General features: G+C 45.6%; 1 protein-coding gene across 2 annotated transcripts in view; it reads left to right on the top strand.

The window, feature by feature from the left end:
- The window catches only part of UAP1 (UDP-N-acetylglucosamine pyrophosphorylase 1), a 148318-nt gene that overhangs the window by 74519 nt on the left and 56182 nt on the right, over positions 1 to 17617 (top strand). The window lies entirely within an intron of this gene.

Raw genomic sequence — 17617 nt, forward strand, 5'->3', positions numbered from 1 at the left:
GTTCCCCCGAGTGGCTATTCTCTCTCAACTCCGACCCCTGCAAGAATAATCTTTGATTAAAGGTGAGGAGTTTGATCGCTGACAGATAAGGTGACTGGGACAGTTCGTGCTGAGATCTTCTGCTGCCTGCCTGTGGAGTCACCAAGCTGTCCCCTAGTTTGACCTTGGTTGGGGACTCCAAAGCTGATGATATTTCCAGAACTTCCGGGGATGGGATACATCTGCTGATCGACCTTAATGGGGGACTCCAGGGCTAATGATGATGATGATGATGATATTTCCAGAATGTCTGGGTTTCCCTGCCCCGGTGCATCTTCCCCCCCTTTCATGGGGCTCCAATGCTGGGGGAATTTCAAAAGCCTCTGGGTTTACCTGCCCTAATGTGTCTTTCTCCCTTCCGGGGGCATGCAAGGGACTGCTCCTTTCTCCCAGGAGGAAGAATATTTGCCGACATCCGATTTTTCAATGGTCTGTATATTTGGTTCCTGGGACGGGGCATCTTCAGCTTGTTGCTTCTCCTGTTTTGGTGTATTGCCGAGGACTCTCCCTTCCCCGATGTTCTTTGTCCAGGCGGCTTTGGCATAAAGTATTTGCAGATTCCCATGCTATTTATATTGGTATTTGTGTTTGAGATTGTATGTGCAATAGGGGTAGACTCTAATTGCGCTCGGATCTCCTTGACTAGCTTTTCCACGGTGCTGCCTCTAGTTTTACGCATTTTGGTCCCTGGTCTGCTCATTTCCCTCCCCTGCTGTGCACAAACTTGTTTTTGGTGTCCTCGTGCAATCCTGTCTCCAAGTTTGTATGTTAGTTTATAAGTCAATTTCCAGCTGTGTGCCAGATATTTGTGCGCTTTAGGTGCCAAGGTTATGCGTACTTTGTGAATGACAGCACTACGCTTGGTTACTCCTTCTTTTCTTGTTCTCCTATTATCCTGGAATTTATTTGATGTCATTTCAAGTAGCTAAGTCAAATTGTATAAAAAAAAAAATAATAATAAATAAATTAAAATAAAGGAAATTCTGAGGCCGTGTGGGTCTGAAATCTGCCTCCTCCTGTACCTTGCTCACTGCTTGCTGCTCCCACGACTGGCAATTGGGGTAGATGCAAAACACGGACTGGGCCAGAAAGCCAAAGGCATTCTTCACTCACTCTCAACTTTGGCTTCCCTTTTCTTTTCGCTTTTGGACATTTAGCAGAGGATCCACAGTGAGCAACGAACCGCCTCTTAATTGCAGCCAACTCCGCTTGCTCAGCTGCTCAGCCACTCAACTTGTTCTCACCGCTTTACTCCCACACTGTGGGGCTATTCTTTCCCCCTTGTGCTACTGCTCCCGATGTGCCGCGCTGTCTGCTGAGTCAAACTGCGGTAGCAAAAGGCTGCAGTAAAACTAGATCCCAGGAGCGCCAAGGGCAAAGTGCCAACTCACGTTGGTGCAGCACCGGCTCGGTGCCCGCTCCGCTCCTCTCGGCCTGCCATGCCCCCCCAGGGCACAGCGCCGCACAGCGCCCCGGGCACCCCCAGCGGCGCTGGAAGTCAAGAGCCATGGGCCAAAGGGCCGGGTGCTAGGAGCTGCAGTCTGGGGCCTGAGGGCTACGGGGGCACGAGACAGCACTTCGGCAGTCTTGGCGTCCCTCTCCTTCACCCTGCGCGGCAACCAGCGGTCAGAGCCTTCTCACGTGATCCTGAACTGACTTCCTCTCTCTCTTTACAGGGGGACGTCAGTCTCGTACTAGAGAGACTCAATGAAGGTTGATGAAAGTGTGACACACTTATACTTCTAATTTTTGCTTATGAGAAGCAAGGTTGGCAGTAGCTCCATCTCTTTTACTGCCAGCCTTGCATCTCATAAGCCATTTACAATGCCAATAGCTCAAACTCTTGCAAATACAAGACCTATTCCATTGTAAATGCTGTTCTTTTTAGATATTCAGTTGACTAATGGAACCACTTTTGTTTCGGTTCCCAAGCCTACTTTCTGCTCCAGTCAGACCCTGCTAAAAGGACAAATGGGGCGAGTTCTGACTGTGAGGCAGTTCAGGATGCCGAGGAAAAATAACCCTTCTTGGGTGCTTTAAAGCACCCTGCACCACACACAGGAAACAGACTGCAAGACAGTTCGGACCTGGCTGTACTGCTGTAGAAGGGGAAGTACAGCACCGTTATTACACCTCCATACAATGTGATGGCAACAGCTTTTCTCAGCAAAGAAGGAATTACCTCAAACTCGGAACTCCGCCTCACCAGGCTAAAAAGCGTCAAATAATGTATTCTGACTCCAGTCCCCATACTGTAAACTATAACATATCCATATTACTTGATTGGAGCAGCACAGCAAGCGGCTCATTGTATTCTAGGTAAAACTGAGGCATAAAAGTACTCGGCGAAGCAAAACCACTAACTTGTGAACAAAAGATTCAAGAACCTTTTGATAAAATGTACTTGCTCTCTGCACGCACATATTTTACATTTACAACACATAAGTGCCAGCATTAGTACTATGTCAAACAACAAAAGAGTGTCGCATGTAGAAAGTATGTGAGCACAAATACAGAGAATAAGTGAACCTTAATAAATCACATTGGAATTTATAAGGAAGCCCTCACTCACCACCCTGGGTGGTGACATGCTTCATCATCGGGCCCACCAGGAGAAGCCGAATGCCTCCCTGGTGTGCTACAATGCCAGAATACTGCGGAGCTGTTTTTTTTGTGACAGTGATGTGAAAAAGTGTGAGTTTAAAAATGTCAAGGTATTGTACCACGCAAAAACTTTATTCAGTGGTCAACCTGACATGGTTAAAAGTATGTGTGGGAAATTACCAATTATTGTTTTGGGTATTTCCACTCAAAGTGGGGTCGACATGTTTCTGTCCGTTATGTGTAGTTTACTGGGCTTTCTTCAGGACCATGGGGAATGTACCTCGGCAGTGTGGGCGCGCTAAGGCCCACCCTACCAGAGGACGTGAAAGTTAAAATGTAGTGTAAAAATAAAAAGGTGCAAAAAACAAACCAACAAGTTGTGGGATTTACCTCAAAATTGAGAGGAACCTGTATAGTCTCAAAAGAAAGACATACATACAAATACAGAGACAAACACGTAGTTAGTAGGATCTGTCTGCTAGGTTTTCTGCACGAACGATCTCTGAGTAGTTGTGCTCAGGGCTAATCAAAATGCGTGACCACAGTGTCATAGGAGGTACTTTTGTGCAGGAAAACACTGATCTGGATACCAGACAGACGTGTGGACATGCACTATGACCGAGAAGAATGGCCGCTTTGTTCACGAAAGTCTTATTGAACATCACACGTGGTTAGCGATCAATGAGGCAAATGCAGGGCCAGTGGTAGTGTATTTACATAAAAAATTGTAAGATAGCCCGGCGGGTTATATAACAAGTGGTGAAAATATCTCACTTGTTAGGTAAAAGATCCACACCCCATAGGTCTCGGGAGGGGGGTGGAGGCGACAATGGCACACCCTGTAGAGGGGATAGTAAATCACAAATGCGGCATAAGTAGTCTGAAAAATATGCCCATGGCATCGCAATATACTTAACTGAATTATGGTAGGAGGAAAAGATCTTACGCCCGCAACGCCTGGCACCCGCTCTGCACCTGGGAACACCCTCGACCGGACCTCGTGGATGGTGGTCGTTCAATGGAGATCGGTAGACAAGGGAGCCCGGCGGTGGGAGGTTCCATGCTGTAGTGCGTGAACCAATCAGGAAACGGTGATGGGAATGAGGCTTGGGATGCAAGCTTAGTGGTAACCGGAGGGTTCTCCAATCACCCGATGGGGTGAAGCAGAGGCTTGGAACTCAAGCTAAGTGCAACTCGAGTGTGATGTTAGTAAAACTTTATTGTTTTTAAAAGGGATGCAGAATCAGAAATGCTCGGTGGTAAGGACCTGGAAACTGACATAATAAGCGAGGCTGCACGGGTTATAAGACCTAGGTCCAATTATGATAAGGATAGGTGACAGTAAAGGAAAGCGTAAAGGGACTCTAATGAATTCATAGACAAAGTCGATTTACCATTGTTGTCAAAAATATTATCAAAAATACTAAGAACCATTGGTAAAGGACATGGAAGTCTAAGCACTGTGGCGTATACACAGGGGTATACATGTTAAAAGTAAATTGCACAAGGGTTGCCGAGGACGACAAAAGAAGGGTTTCAGTAGGAGTTCTTTGAGGAAGGGTATGGTAGCATTCAAACATTGCCCTGCCTCAGTATAGTTTAGCGTTTTAGTACTGATGACCAGGGAATCGGATCATTTAAACCATTTAAATGGGTACCCAATCTATACACCCATCGTTGTTCTTTCTCGAAAAGAACACTGGTGGTGTTCCTCTCAGAGGCGACATGTTCGATGATAGTCCAGTGGAGGTCGTTGGGAGTATGGTTTTGTTGTAGGAAATGTTCACTCATTTTGGTTGTCACTTTGCGGCACCTGATGTTGCTGCGGTGTTCGCAAATGCGCTGTTTGATTTTGCGAGTGGTCATTCCCACGTATCTTTTTTGGCAAGGGCACGTGATAAGGTAGACCACGTTGGTGGAATTACAATTTGTATGTGTTCTCTGTATCATGATCTACCGGTTATTGGAGGTAAACCGCAAGCGCTAATAACAGAACTGTGCTTCGAAAGCCGACTGCCTCCTGAAATTATAAAAATGAAACTGGGTTTGTTAGCTACACCTGTGGATTCCCAAATCTGCTGCTTTCAGCCCATGTCCTAGTGCTACATCAGACTTCGCTCTGTAGAGCTCTTTGCCATAGCCTGCTCCAGAGGAGGACACCTGCTGTGTGTCCTACAGAGTGAGCTTTAGTCTGCTTGGAGTAGGCAAATTTATACTATCTTTTATCCCCATTCTCTGGTCATGCAGTGTCTCCTGAATGCTTGATTCAAAGACTAGCCCTCAATATCACTTATCTCTGTGCCATGCACAGAGGCTGGACTCCTAGGCGCTGTCTCAAAGAGATGCATGTTTTATAGAGTGCTGGGCATCCCATGTGAGAAAGTCGAAGAGCTTAGGTACACGATGGGGACCAGTGCTGGAGTAACGTCACCATCGACGTGGCTCTCTGAACATCCACCCCAGAGGACACAAACAGTGAATGTCTCAAAAGGGAGAGGAAAATCAGTATGGATAGAGGGCGAGAGAAGCTTCCAGCAACTTCCAATCTGTGCAGAAGGAAAGTAGCAAGAATTCCTCCCGACTTCCCTCCTGGTGATGTGTGGCATGACCCATGTTCTGATGCCTAGAGCATGCCATCGCTCTCCCCCCACCCTCATATATTTATGTGCCTCCTTTCCCCCAAAGGGGTCAGTTCTGATGCTTCCCCAGCAATGGCCAAAGACTTGTCAGATCAGTGGGAAAACATGAGAGGCGTGGGTTCTTCTTGCAATGGCAAACCTCTGAGAAAGCAGAGGCCTTTCCAGGAGGCACAGCAGAGGCTCCCGTGAAGTTTGGCAAAGGACGCAGGTAGCTAATTGAATACAGACCCACTGAGCATCTACCTGTGCCTTACATCATAAACTGGGAACATGAAAAAACAGAGGACGAAATTCTTGTTTGCAGACACATACCTTTTAACCGCTTCAGCGCGGCGCAAATTCCTGCGCTGTGCTGAACGTTCCATTGGGCTTATGGAACCATGACGGAACGGTTCCGTCATGAGCACAGGCCAACCGACGCTCATGACGGAACCGTACCGTCATGAGCATGGAAGGGGTTAAAACTAGCTACCAAATTCTATTCCGTATATTGATAAACAAATGCATATTAGGTAAAAGTGCCCCATGTCGTGCTTTCACTTAAATGGCTTGCCGCGTCCCTTTCTTTAGACACGCCTCGCCGTGTTCAGCTTGATGTGTTGAATAGGGTGAACCAGGTCTAAAGAAAGGGGCCTCGGCCACCTTAAAAGTAAAAGCTTAGCATGGGGAGCTTTTACAAAAAAAAGCATTTGTTTGTAAAGCTGAATAATACGAGCCGCGTCTAAAGAAACAGGTCTAAAGAAAGGGCCTCAGCCGCCTTAGAAGTTAAAGCGCAGCATGGGCGCTTTTATAAAAAAAGCATTTGTTTGCAAAGCTGAATAATACGAGCCGCGTCTAAAGAAACCGGTCTAAAGAAAGGGCCTCAGCCGCCTTAGAAGTTAAAGCGCAGCATGGGGCGCTTTTAAAAAAAAAAGCATTTGTTTGTAAAGCTGAATAGTACGAGCCACGTCTAAATAAAGGGGCGTGGCCGCCATTAAAGTGAAAGCTCGGAAGGGGAGGCTTAACAAAAAAATATATATATTTTGTTAAACCGTAAATACAATCCAGCATAAAGAAGAGTGCAGCCGCAAGAAGTGCCCGCTGGTAAAAAAAAAAAACTGTTACTAGAGAGCATGTCCGAGAGAGAGTAACATACCGAGTAACAACACTCATAAAAGGGCCAGTCCTCAGGGGAGAATACAAAAGGAGAAAAGGCAGTACTAAGGAGGGACTACTAAGCCAAAGCAAGCAACCATTTAGAAAGGACAGTAACATGAGCCAATTAAAAAAGATGGGCAGAGCTTCAAGTCCATACCTGAACACAGCATGCCTCGAATAGACAGCTCAAGGGCTGCCTAGGCGAGACCTAAAAACAGACTGGAAATTGTAGTGAACCTTGCAAGCAGGGAAGCATTGACCCACGCCTACCGCCCAAGCGGCTGTCCGGGAGTTGCAATGTGCACTCTACTCATCCTTCATTGTTCCGTAAAGGAAGAAATGCACTGCACGGAAAGACTGGCTGTGCACCCCAAGCATAATGTTTTCGTCTAACCATTCATCTGAGAACACCCCCGCAGCCTTTTTACAACTAAGAAGCAGCTTCTTAACACAGGGATTTCAGTATGATTATGGTAGAGACAAATGATAGTGGAGAAGTGTGTTATAAAGGAAGTTCATGTTACCCTTATTTTCCAGTCTTTCAATTGTTAAGTAATGTAACAGGATCTGTTACTGATAACAAACTTTAAAAGTGTGAATTTAGGTTCACCGGAGCCAGCGTAAACATAACCAGGTCTCTTTCTACCTAGCAGCACACACTTCGCATCCAAACATTGTTACGTCATCTTTCGTCTACAGTTGAACTGGCTCACATTATGCAATCATTGTATGCTTAATTTGTGTTTAATGGGCATTCGAGATACATTTGTACTAAGCAAAGTATACCAAAGCGCACAGTATTCTATCTGTGCTGGTAGCACCTTGCACACAATACGCCACAAAGCGGTGTCCCTTGTTGAAGTAAACAAAACCAGTAACTGTGCCTCTTTTACTGCCAGCCTTACTTCTCGAAGCAGCGACTATAAGTTCAAAGTGTGTGTTTACGCACTGCTTGCAGGTTTTCGAAACACATAAATAAAAGGCATTGTCATTTACAATGCCAATAGCTCAAAACTTCCAAATGTGAGAACTATTGCATGGCAAATGCTTGTTACTAATTGCAACAAAGCAGTATTTATCCGATTAGTGGCTGAAACAAAAGTTGATACTTCTTTAATTTATCGCTGATGTATTTCGGAGCAACCTACAGCACCTATTAAAAAAAAAAAAAAGCTATGTTACTGTTTTAATTTACTGCACAGAATCTAGGCCCTAGCTATCAACCCCACAGTTAAAAAGAATATGATGATAGATGTCTGCAGTGCAGAGACAGGTGAAACTGCATCACAACAGTGCCTGCTTGAAACTTCATTAGTCTGCCAACTGACATGTTTCTTCTCCGTTGTTCCCATGCAGTGCGGTGTAGCGGGCACAATGATCGTCCTAAAACGTTAGCACTGGCTATCGCAGGCATTCTGTGAGGACAACTGTTTGGTTCATATGTGTTCTTTCTAAGAATCGAAGCAAAGTTTAAATAAAAATGTAGAAACAGTTAATTGAGCATGATGTGACATGATAATGCAAATCAAGTGAAATTGTAACAGATAAGCTGCAAAACATCTGTTAGGAACATCTTATGTCTACTCCGTTATCCTTTACTCATTTCATACCTCTATCCCAATTCCCTCCCTATGTTCTGGTTTTCAGTAGCTGATTAGCTAGCAACCGCTATGCTCGTTTGCATTTCACATTGTTTGCATGTTGAGCCTTTTCGTCAGCCACTACTACAACCACATTTTCATTTCCTTTCCATTCTCTTGGGGGACACCTTTCCCTTAAAAAAAAGAGAGCGTCATATTTATTGTAAATGCCACTCTCGCCTGCATGTCACCTCAAAACTAGTAACAGAAGTAATTCTAAAAATATGTCCTACCTGTTCCAATGAGTCTATTGTTCAAAAAGCCAAGGCAGTAACGTCTGTGACTTTCCAGCATATGTTGTTAGTCAAGGGTGCACTAGTGACTAGGCGTAGGCTACATTTGGATTGGATGAGAGCTAGAAAAGAGGTGAATATTTACCTTTCTGGACATTCAGGTACATTTGGTCTCCACTCACCCACCTTCAGAGCATATACAGTCCTCTCATTGTGATCCCAACATGAGTCATTAAGGCAGCTCTACAGCCGTGTGACTGCTTCAGGTGGGTGTGTGAAAACCACTTGCCGACCATTAAAAGAACGGACTATGCAAGCGTCCTCTTCAAGCCAGGGCTAAGTGTGTTCAAGCTTCATTGCGTTGATGAGCAGGATGGAAGTTCCCTTGGACATCCTAAAATGATAGGTAGCTCCCCAGGTACATTGCAGACATGAACTCTTTATTCTCAGCTAATAGGTAGAGTGCTGGTAGGTCTCCTGAAAATGAGGCAGTACGTTCTGCCCACCACCTCCTCCACTGACTCTGCCGACCTCTCCACCAACTCCCTTCCTCCCCTCCTGGCTGCCTCACTACTACCCTCCCTGGCACAGCATCCACACAGACCATTGGTGGGTAGATACAAAATGTTAACATAGTTTATTGAAACATTATAGTGCTGAAACATTATAGTGCTGAAACATTATAGTGCAGAAACATTTTGTAACACCGGATTGTGGTTTGTAGGAGTTGATACTTGGTCACCACTAGAGGTCACTGTAGCGTCGTACTTGGTGCATGCCCATCCCAATACAGTATTTAACCCGTCTTGCTTCTGGAAATGTTGGTGGTTCCAGGCTGGTATTCTTCCCACAAAAATGTACACACCAAAATGTTACTGCTATAACATAGCAAAGCTGTGTGTCTGATGTGAAAGTGGGTTGCATTGAAATTAGCTTGTTGGGTGAGGACTTACTGAGGAGCATCCTACAGTTACCCATGACTATTATTGTAAGAGGTGCCTAATTGGGAACTTGAAAAACTGAAGCCCGCAAGTTGCCTCCTGTCAGTTTCTATTGAACCTAATGTCTGTTTATGAGGGAGACCGAAAAGAAAATATCTTTAAAAGTTGCCCTCCTGTTGGAAGCCAAGGTCACTCTATATGCATGCCAGTAGGCTAAGCCAAGGTAAAACCGTACTCACATGCTCTTTTTCTCCTTTTCTAGACATTCATTGGGAGATTGATGTTAAGGCTGCAGTTAAGTTTCATTTGCACAGCAAAAACAAAAGTAACTTGAAGGCCGGGTTCCATTTGTTATCCCTTATCCATAACACCTTTCGTGCAGCCAGCAGCCAGCAACCCCTGCCAGCTGATGTTTCCTGGTACTTCAGTCATCTTTGTGGATAGGGGATTTCACCTCACTATTTAATGTCACTTTTCTTGGAGGTGCAGACTCACCTGGAAGGTATTGCCTCATCAATGATGCACCTACATGTGCCCTTTGAAGCCTAACATGGAGTACAGCAATAGTCTCAGCGTTATAAACGGAATCCGGCAGAAGTGATCCCCTGCACTGCTGAGTAGAGCAGTTGTTATTTGATATGTTATTTCCTTGACGGATGGTTCTTTGTGCCCCAGTACGGCTTCTGGATGTAGAAATGACCAGCCTCTCCCTGGGATGCTTTCATGTAGCCAGGAAAGTCTTTGTAGGACTTTTATTCCATTTCCACCTCTGGACATTCTGGACAACAAGCTAACCATGATGATGCAGGTTAGCTCTGTTCCCTCTGCCTGCTTTTTCATTCTCCACATGCTTCGTATGATATTCAAATGGCTACCCCAAAGCTCAAGACACGCCATCACCCAGGTCCTCATATCCCGCCAACTGAACTACAACAACGCTGTCTACGCAGGGATCACAGCTCACCTCCAACGACTACAGACTGTCATGCCTGTCGTATAAACGGGAGAGAGTAACATTTGATAACCCTTATACCCGAATCCGCTCCTTGTTAGCGTCTTTTATCGGCTAACTGCAGAGAAAGAAATACATGGTTGGCGATGGTTGGCAAAGTAACATACAGGGGCTTTGAAGCATGCGCAGTTAACACCCATGCACAGGGGAAATGTGTTCGGCTCTTAAACCCGCCCCAAACGCTCAGGAAACGCTTCGCGTTTAGCCAGCTGTTCCCTATCTCGTTCCGGGTCACGGTGACGGCGTCCGAGGAGCTAGTGGTTCGTGTTTGGAAGGAGTTAGTGTCTTCATGCGTTTCTGAGTCTGATTATGATTAAGCATGGGCGGATTTTGCAGATCCACGATTCGCGGATTTGCGTATTCACGGATCGTGGATCCGCAAAATCTGCGGATTTGCGTGTCCGCGGATTTGGGGCGGGGCTTCCATGCGAGTGCACATGACTCTTGTGTGCATTAAAGGTCAGAGACCGATCAGAGCAGCAGATGAAGATACAGAAGCTCCTGGCCACAGGAACAGCACGAGGATTGCGCTCGTGAAAGTCATTGGATGCAAAGGCCTCTGTCCAGCATCACAGCTGATTTTCGATGCTATATTTGGGAAGAAGGCACATCTGCCCAGCCTTGACAACGCTCACGATTGTTTTTTGGGCCGATGAATGAGTCACTGAATTTAAGCTTCAACTAGGGCACATGCTTAATTGATATCTGTAAGTGCTTCCGGTTGAGGTTTAATTTTTGTGCCAGGACCATCGTGCCAGAATGAACCCTGCCCTTCATATTTATTCAAGAAGACGCCACTGTTTTGTGCCATACCTCGTTGGGTAAATGTATAGTGCTTTTACTACACTACAGCTGCCTAAAGTGCCAGAGAGTTGTCTACAGCGACCAGGTGTGTGTTACTATGCAATCGCGCCGAAGGGCGCAGGGGTCCCTAGAGTGAGCTATCATAGTGGGTAAATGGCGGGAAGACGGTGCCCACCGCGAGTGTGTGGGCGGGGCCAAACGGACGGGGCTTCCATGCGAGTGCACATGCCTCTTGTGTGTATTAAAGGTCAGAGACCGATCAGAGCAGCAGATGAAGATACAGAAGCTCCTGGCCACAGGAACAGCACGAGGATTGCGCTCGTGAAAGTCAAGGATGCAAAGGCCTCTGTCCAGCATCACAGCTGATTTCCGATGGTATATTTGGGAAGAAGGCACACCTGCCTGGCCTGTTGTTACTATTTTACGATGGCGCCGGCAAGCTGCCAGCGCCATCCTAAACTAGTTACTAAATTAGCTTCAACAGGAAGCTCGAATAGATAAAATAAAGCAGATGCACGAGCACCTGCTTTATTTTATCTATTAGTGCTTCCTGTTGAAGCTAATTTAGTAACTATTTTAGGATGGCGCTGGCAGCTTGCCGGCGCCATCGTAAAATAGTTACAACAGGCCAGCAAGGCTTGAACTTTTGCCCTCGGAATCCGCCGCTCGCGGATTTGCGAATTCGCGGTAAATTCGCGGGAGTTCGCGGATCGCGAATTTACCGAAAATTCGCAAAATCTGCGAGCGTAACGGATTTTGCGCTCATGCTTAATTATGATATTGTGAGCCCTAAGAAGCGGCTCGCTTCTTAGATACTGTTTCTTCTTGTACGTTCCTTTATTGTTTATACCGCTTTGTTCTTCCCCTTCCTACCCTTGTTTTGTTCCCCTGTTTTCCTCCTGATTACCTTTTGGGTGTTAGTGTTTTATCCTGACCCCCGGAGGGTGACAGGGGGTGGTAGGGTGTTTAGCATCGTGACTCCAGGACACTTCCGAGACAAAGTAGGTGCGTGCATGACAGAACGCGAAGCCTTATAAAATTATCTCCCAAGTGCCATGGAGCTCACTTCACAGGATGTAGCCAACATGGTAGGGAATCTCCAACGAGAAACCCAAAACATTTCAGAAAGACTAGAGGCATTACGCGAACACAGGGAAGAGGGAGCAGGTTCCAGCGCTCAGACTCCTGTAGTTCAAGTTGTAACACCCCACACTATTCCTCTAGCGCCCCCTGAGCGATTTTATGGGGACCCTTCGAAATGTGCGGCTTTCTTAACACAGTGTCAGCTGCATTTTCTATGCAAAGCCCCATGTTTCCCAAACGATCAAGCGAAGGTTGCCTTTGTTCTATCATATTTAGGAGGTTCAGCAGCAAACTGGACAATTCCATTAATAGACAAAGATGACCCCTTATTATTGGATTATGACGCCTTTCGAAGAGAATTGCGTAAAATGTTTGATAAACATTCGTTTACCCATGCAGCTGATACAGAATTGTTAAACTTGAAACAGGGTTCAAAAGATCTTATTACTTATATTTCCACGTTTAACAGACTGGTTGTAGAGGCAGACTGGCCCGCAGATAAACGCAGTGCCCTCTTTTACAAGGGCCTACGAGAAGACCTCAAGGATGCACTAGCTCATGTAGTAGACCCCCCTGCTACATGCCCTGAATTAATCGATCTGGTAGTTAAGCTAGACCATAGGCTGGGGGAAAGACGTAGAGACAGGGTTCGTTATGAGTACCCTAGATTCGGTAATAGAGAAAAGAAACCAGAGTCTGAGACAAAACCTGAGGATCCAGAACCTATGCAAATAGGCAGTATTAAAGGGCCTTTAAGTGAGGCTGAGAAACAAAGACGAAGGGAGTATAGGTTGTGTCTCTATTGTGGCAAGGCTGGACATTTCCTGAGGGAATGCCCAGTAAAACCCAAACAGTTCCGCAAATCGGAAAACTAACAGACCCGAGGGTAACAGAGACCTTACCTCCGGGTCCTTTGAGTCACATGGTCTCATCATTAATGACGAATGAAGGACACTTCTTTATTACTTCCAAATTGTCCTGGCTTTCTAATTCTCTTATACAACCTATCATGATTGATTCAGGAGCCTCAGGCAACTTTATGGATCATCAATGGGCAGTTACCCATTATATCCCTAAGGTTCAAAAAGGAACCACAGAGGAAGTGTATACTATAGATGCTAGTCCATCTCTTTGGAATTGTACATAGAACCCACACATTGTGAAACCCTTGCTTTTGATCTAATTGAATCCCCTCAATTTCCAGTGGTATTGGGGCTCCCTTGGTTGCGTCTCCATAATCCCCTGATAGACTGGCAAAACACTAGAATTACCTTTGGAAAAGAGTGTAGACAACACACATCTACCATCAGTGCAGACCTTCCTGATTCTACAGTTCAGACACATGAAAAGCCCATACAAAAGACAATTTCTCTGGTCTCAATTACCACTGACGAACCATACGCTGTAGAACAGCCTGACACCGTTTTACCCCCTGTTTATCAGGACTACAATGCAGTTTTTGATAAAGAACAAGCTGCCAGCCTGCCTACCCCCCATAGGGTATACGACTGCCGTATTGATTTGCAGCTAGGCGCTCGTATACCAACCAGTAGGGTGTACTCTCTTACTGAAAAAGAAAATCTGTACTTAAGGGAGTACCTTGATACCATGCTAGATCTTAGTTACATCAGACCCTCTAGATCTCCAGCCTCTTCAGCATTATTTTTTATCCCTAAAAGGGAAGGAGGATTACGTGGCTGTATTGATTATAGATCATTGAACGCCATTACAATCAAAAACAAGTATCCCTTGCCACTCATCTCCTCTTTACTTGATCAAATAAAAGACGCGGAATGGTTCACTAAATTAGATCTACGTGGGGCCTACCACCTTGTCCGTGTCAAAGACGGAGATGAGTGGAAGACAGCGTTCTGCACCAAGTTCGGACTTTACGAATACTTAGTAATGCCCTTCTGGCTTGGTAATGCTCCTTCAGCATGCCAGTATTTCATCAATGAAGTGCTGAAGGAGTATCTTGACAAATGTGTCATAGCGTACATTGATGACCTACTTATTTATTCTAAAACCCTTGATGACCATGTTGTACATGTAAAAGCTGTCTTTCATCTGTTGCAAAACAATTCCCTCTTTTGCAAACTAGATAAATGCTTCTTCCATCGCCATCAGGTCGCCTTTTTGGGGTTTATTGTATCGGCTCAAGGTCTGCGCATGGACCCACAAAAAGTCAGTGCTGTTTTGCAATGGCCCTCTCCCAAAAATGTGAAGGAAGTCCAACAATTCATCGGATTCTCAAATTTCTATAGGCGCTTTATACACCAATTCTCAGATCTTGTAGCTCCTATCACTCGCTTGTTGCGAAAAGGGGTCCCTTTTCATTGGTCAGAGGAAGCTGACAGGGCTTTTAACGTTTTGAAAAAGGCATTCACACAGGCCCCCATTTTGAAACACCCTGATCCGTCTTGTCCTTATGTGGTGGAGGTGGATGCCTCGCAAGTAGCTGTAGGGGGTATCCTTTCTCAGGCGGATGCTAACACTGGAGAACTCCATCCGGTAGCCTACTATTCCCACAAGTTAACTCCCGCTGAGGTGAACTATGACGTTGGGGAGAGGGAGCTATTAGCAATCAAGAAAGTGATGGAGGAATGGAGACAGTACTTATTGGGCACAAACCACACATTCACTGTATTGACATACCATCGCAATCTACAGTATCTAAAGTCTGCTAGAGCATTGTCCATGCGACAACTGAGATGGACACAGTTCTTCAATGAGTATGATTTTAGCATACATTTCAGGGCAGGCAGACAAAATGGTAAGGCAGACGCTTTATCTTGTCTGGGTTTTGAGCCATTCCCAATTGATGATAGGCCTCCTTGTATCATTGATCCTCAAAGAATAATTGGAATACTTACTACTGAAGAGGACTTTATCATGCAAGTAAAGAACGCCCAACAAGATCCTTCCTCCCAAGCATTGTTACACCAACAGCAAACTCTGGTCAGGCCTTCATTATGTACAGGGTGGGTTGTTCATCCCTACTATAACCCTTCAAACTCAGGTGTTGGAATGGTGCCATTCCCATGGTATAGCAGGACATCCAGGATATAAGAGAACATTGGAGTTGGTAAAAAGATATTGCTGGTGGCCTCCTATAGCTAAGGACGTACAACAGTATGTTCGGACTTGTCACATTTGTGCTCAAGGGAAGACCTCACACGAAGGGTTAGTGGGCTTGTTACTTCCCCTTCCCACTCCTTTGGCTCCCTGGCAGTCTGTATCAATGGACTTTATTCTAGAGCTACCACGTACACAAAGGGGGAATAACACTCTTTTAGTTGTAGTGGACATGTTCACCAAAGCAGCTCATTTCATCCCATTAAAGAGTTTACCTACATCCTCTGTTCTGGCAAGAGTCTTTTTACAGGACATAGTCAGACTCCATGGTCTTCCCTCTATCTTGTTCACAGATAGGGGCTCACAATTTGTATCCCACTTTTGGAAACGGTTATGTAAGTCTCTGAATATTGAAGTCCCTCTCTCCTCTAGTCATCATCCCCAGACGGACGGACAAACAGAGCGGGTGAACCAAAGCCTTGAGCAGTTCTTGCGTTGTCAACTACTGCAAGAACAGAAAGAATGGGATGAGCTGATTTGGTTGGCAGAAATGTCATACAATAATAGTCATCATTTTTCCACTCTATTCACCCCTTTTTATGCTTCATACGGGTTCCATCCTAACGTCCTTCCCTTTTCTCCTTTGAGGCCTTGTGCCATTCCAGCTGTACAGGATTTAGTGTCACACCTTCAAATAGTACATTCCACCATCCATGACAACCTCGATAAGGCCAAGTCCGATTACAAGAAGACAGCTGACACACATAGACATGCAGGACCCGCTTATCAAAAGGACGATAAAGTCTGGCTTTCCACCAAACATTTGGCCTTAAAGGGAGCTTGCAAGTTTAAACCCAAGTACGTCTGTCATTTTCCCACTATTCAAGTCATCAATCCTGTAGCTATGAAGCTGAGTTTGCCACCATCAATGAAGATACATCCTGTCTTTCACATTTCCCTGTTAAAACCAGTGATGCCAGATACCCGCCTTCCGACGACCCCTCTTCCCACTACGGTGGATGCTAGTGAGGAATACGAGGTGGGAGCTATTATTGACTCTAGAAGAGTTCGTCGTCGCCTCCAGTATCTTATACACTGGAAGGGCTATGGCATTGAAGAGAGATCATGGGAACCTGCCAGCCAAGTACATGCGCCTCGTCTATTGCGAGCTTTTCACAGGCGATTCCCCCACAAGCCCAAACCGGTGGGGGGTGTTGTGGGAGGGGTGTTCAGTCATGCCTGTCGTATAAACGGGAGAGAGTAACATTTGATAACCCTTATACCCGAATCCGCTCCTTGTTAGCGTCTTTTATCGGCTAACTGCAGAGAAAGAAATACATGTTTGGCGATGGTTGGCAAAGTAACATACAGGGGCTTTGAAGCATGCGCAGTTAACACGCATGTGCAGGGGAATTGTGTTCGGCTCTTAAACCCGCCCCAAACGCTCAGGAAACGTTTCGCGTTTAGCCAGCTGTTCCCTATATCGTTCCGGGTCACGGTGACGGCGTCCGAGGAGCTAGTGGTTCGTGTTTGGAAGGAGTTCGTGTCTTCCCGCGTTTCCGAGTCTGATTATGATATTGTGAGCCCTAAGAAGCAGCTCGCTTCTTAGATATTGTTTCTTCTTGTACGTTCCTTTATTGTTTATACCGCTTTTTGGCTATTGCGGTTGGCAAGCTATTTGGTCTACAGCTTGCTAGGTGTGCACACCACGTTTCTAGTCACTCGGTTCTGAGTGGTTGTTATTTTGATATTGCCCTACCGATCCTTGTGAGCTTAACAAGGGTATGTTTTACGGTGTTCTGAGGCAATTCCATGGTTGTATTCCCGATTATTAGCGGTGAGTTTCACAAAGAGTAGAGATATATTAGCTGAAGTGGCATTGACGCTTTACTTATGGTGTCTCATTACATTTAGATTTCTGCTGAATCTGATAAACCGTATCAAGGCTAATACCGGAGTACAAGTCTTCCTGCTTTATTTCCTTATTGTCTCCCTCCACTTTCCAAAGGTACATCACATCACATCACAATCCTTATATTGGGGAACATTGAGGGGAGGGATTGTTTTCACTCATTGTTATTGTATCTTACTACAGTGCCAGTTAGAGAAGATCAAGTATCCTCTGATTTGGAGAAGACTGTGGAGTGCTGTTGTTCTTCCCCTTCCTACCCTTGTTTTGTTCCCCTGTTTTCCTCCTGATTACCTTTTGGGTGTTAGTGTTTTATCCTGACCCCCGGGGGGTGACAGGGGGAGGTAGGGTGTTTAGCATCGTGACTCCAGGACACTTCCGAGACAAAGAAGGTGCGTGCATGACACAGACCATACAGAACGCACAGCCAGACTTGTCCTGGATCTCCCTATACTAACCCACATCCCCCCTACCTCCGGGAGCTCCTTTAGCTCCCTGTAC

The sequence above is a fragment of the Lissotriton helveticus genome, chromosome 1_1, assembly GCF_964261635.1.
Source record: "Lissotriton helveticus chromosome 1_1, aLisHel1.1, whole genome shotgun sequence".
In the NCBI taxonomy this organism is placed as follows: Eukaryota; Metazoa; Chordata; class Amphibia; order Caudata; family Salamandridae; genus Lissotriton; species Lissotriton helveticus.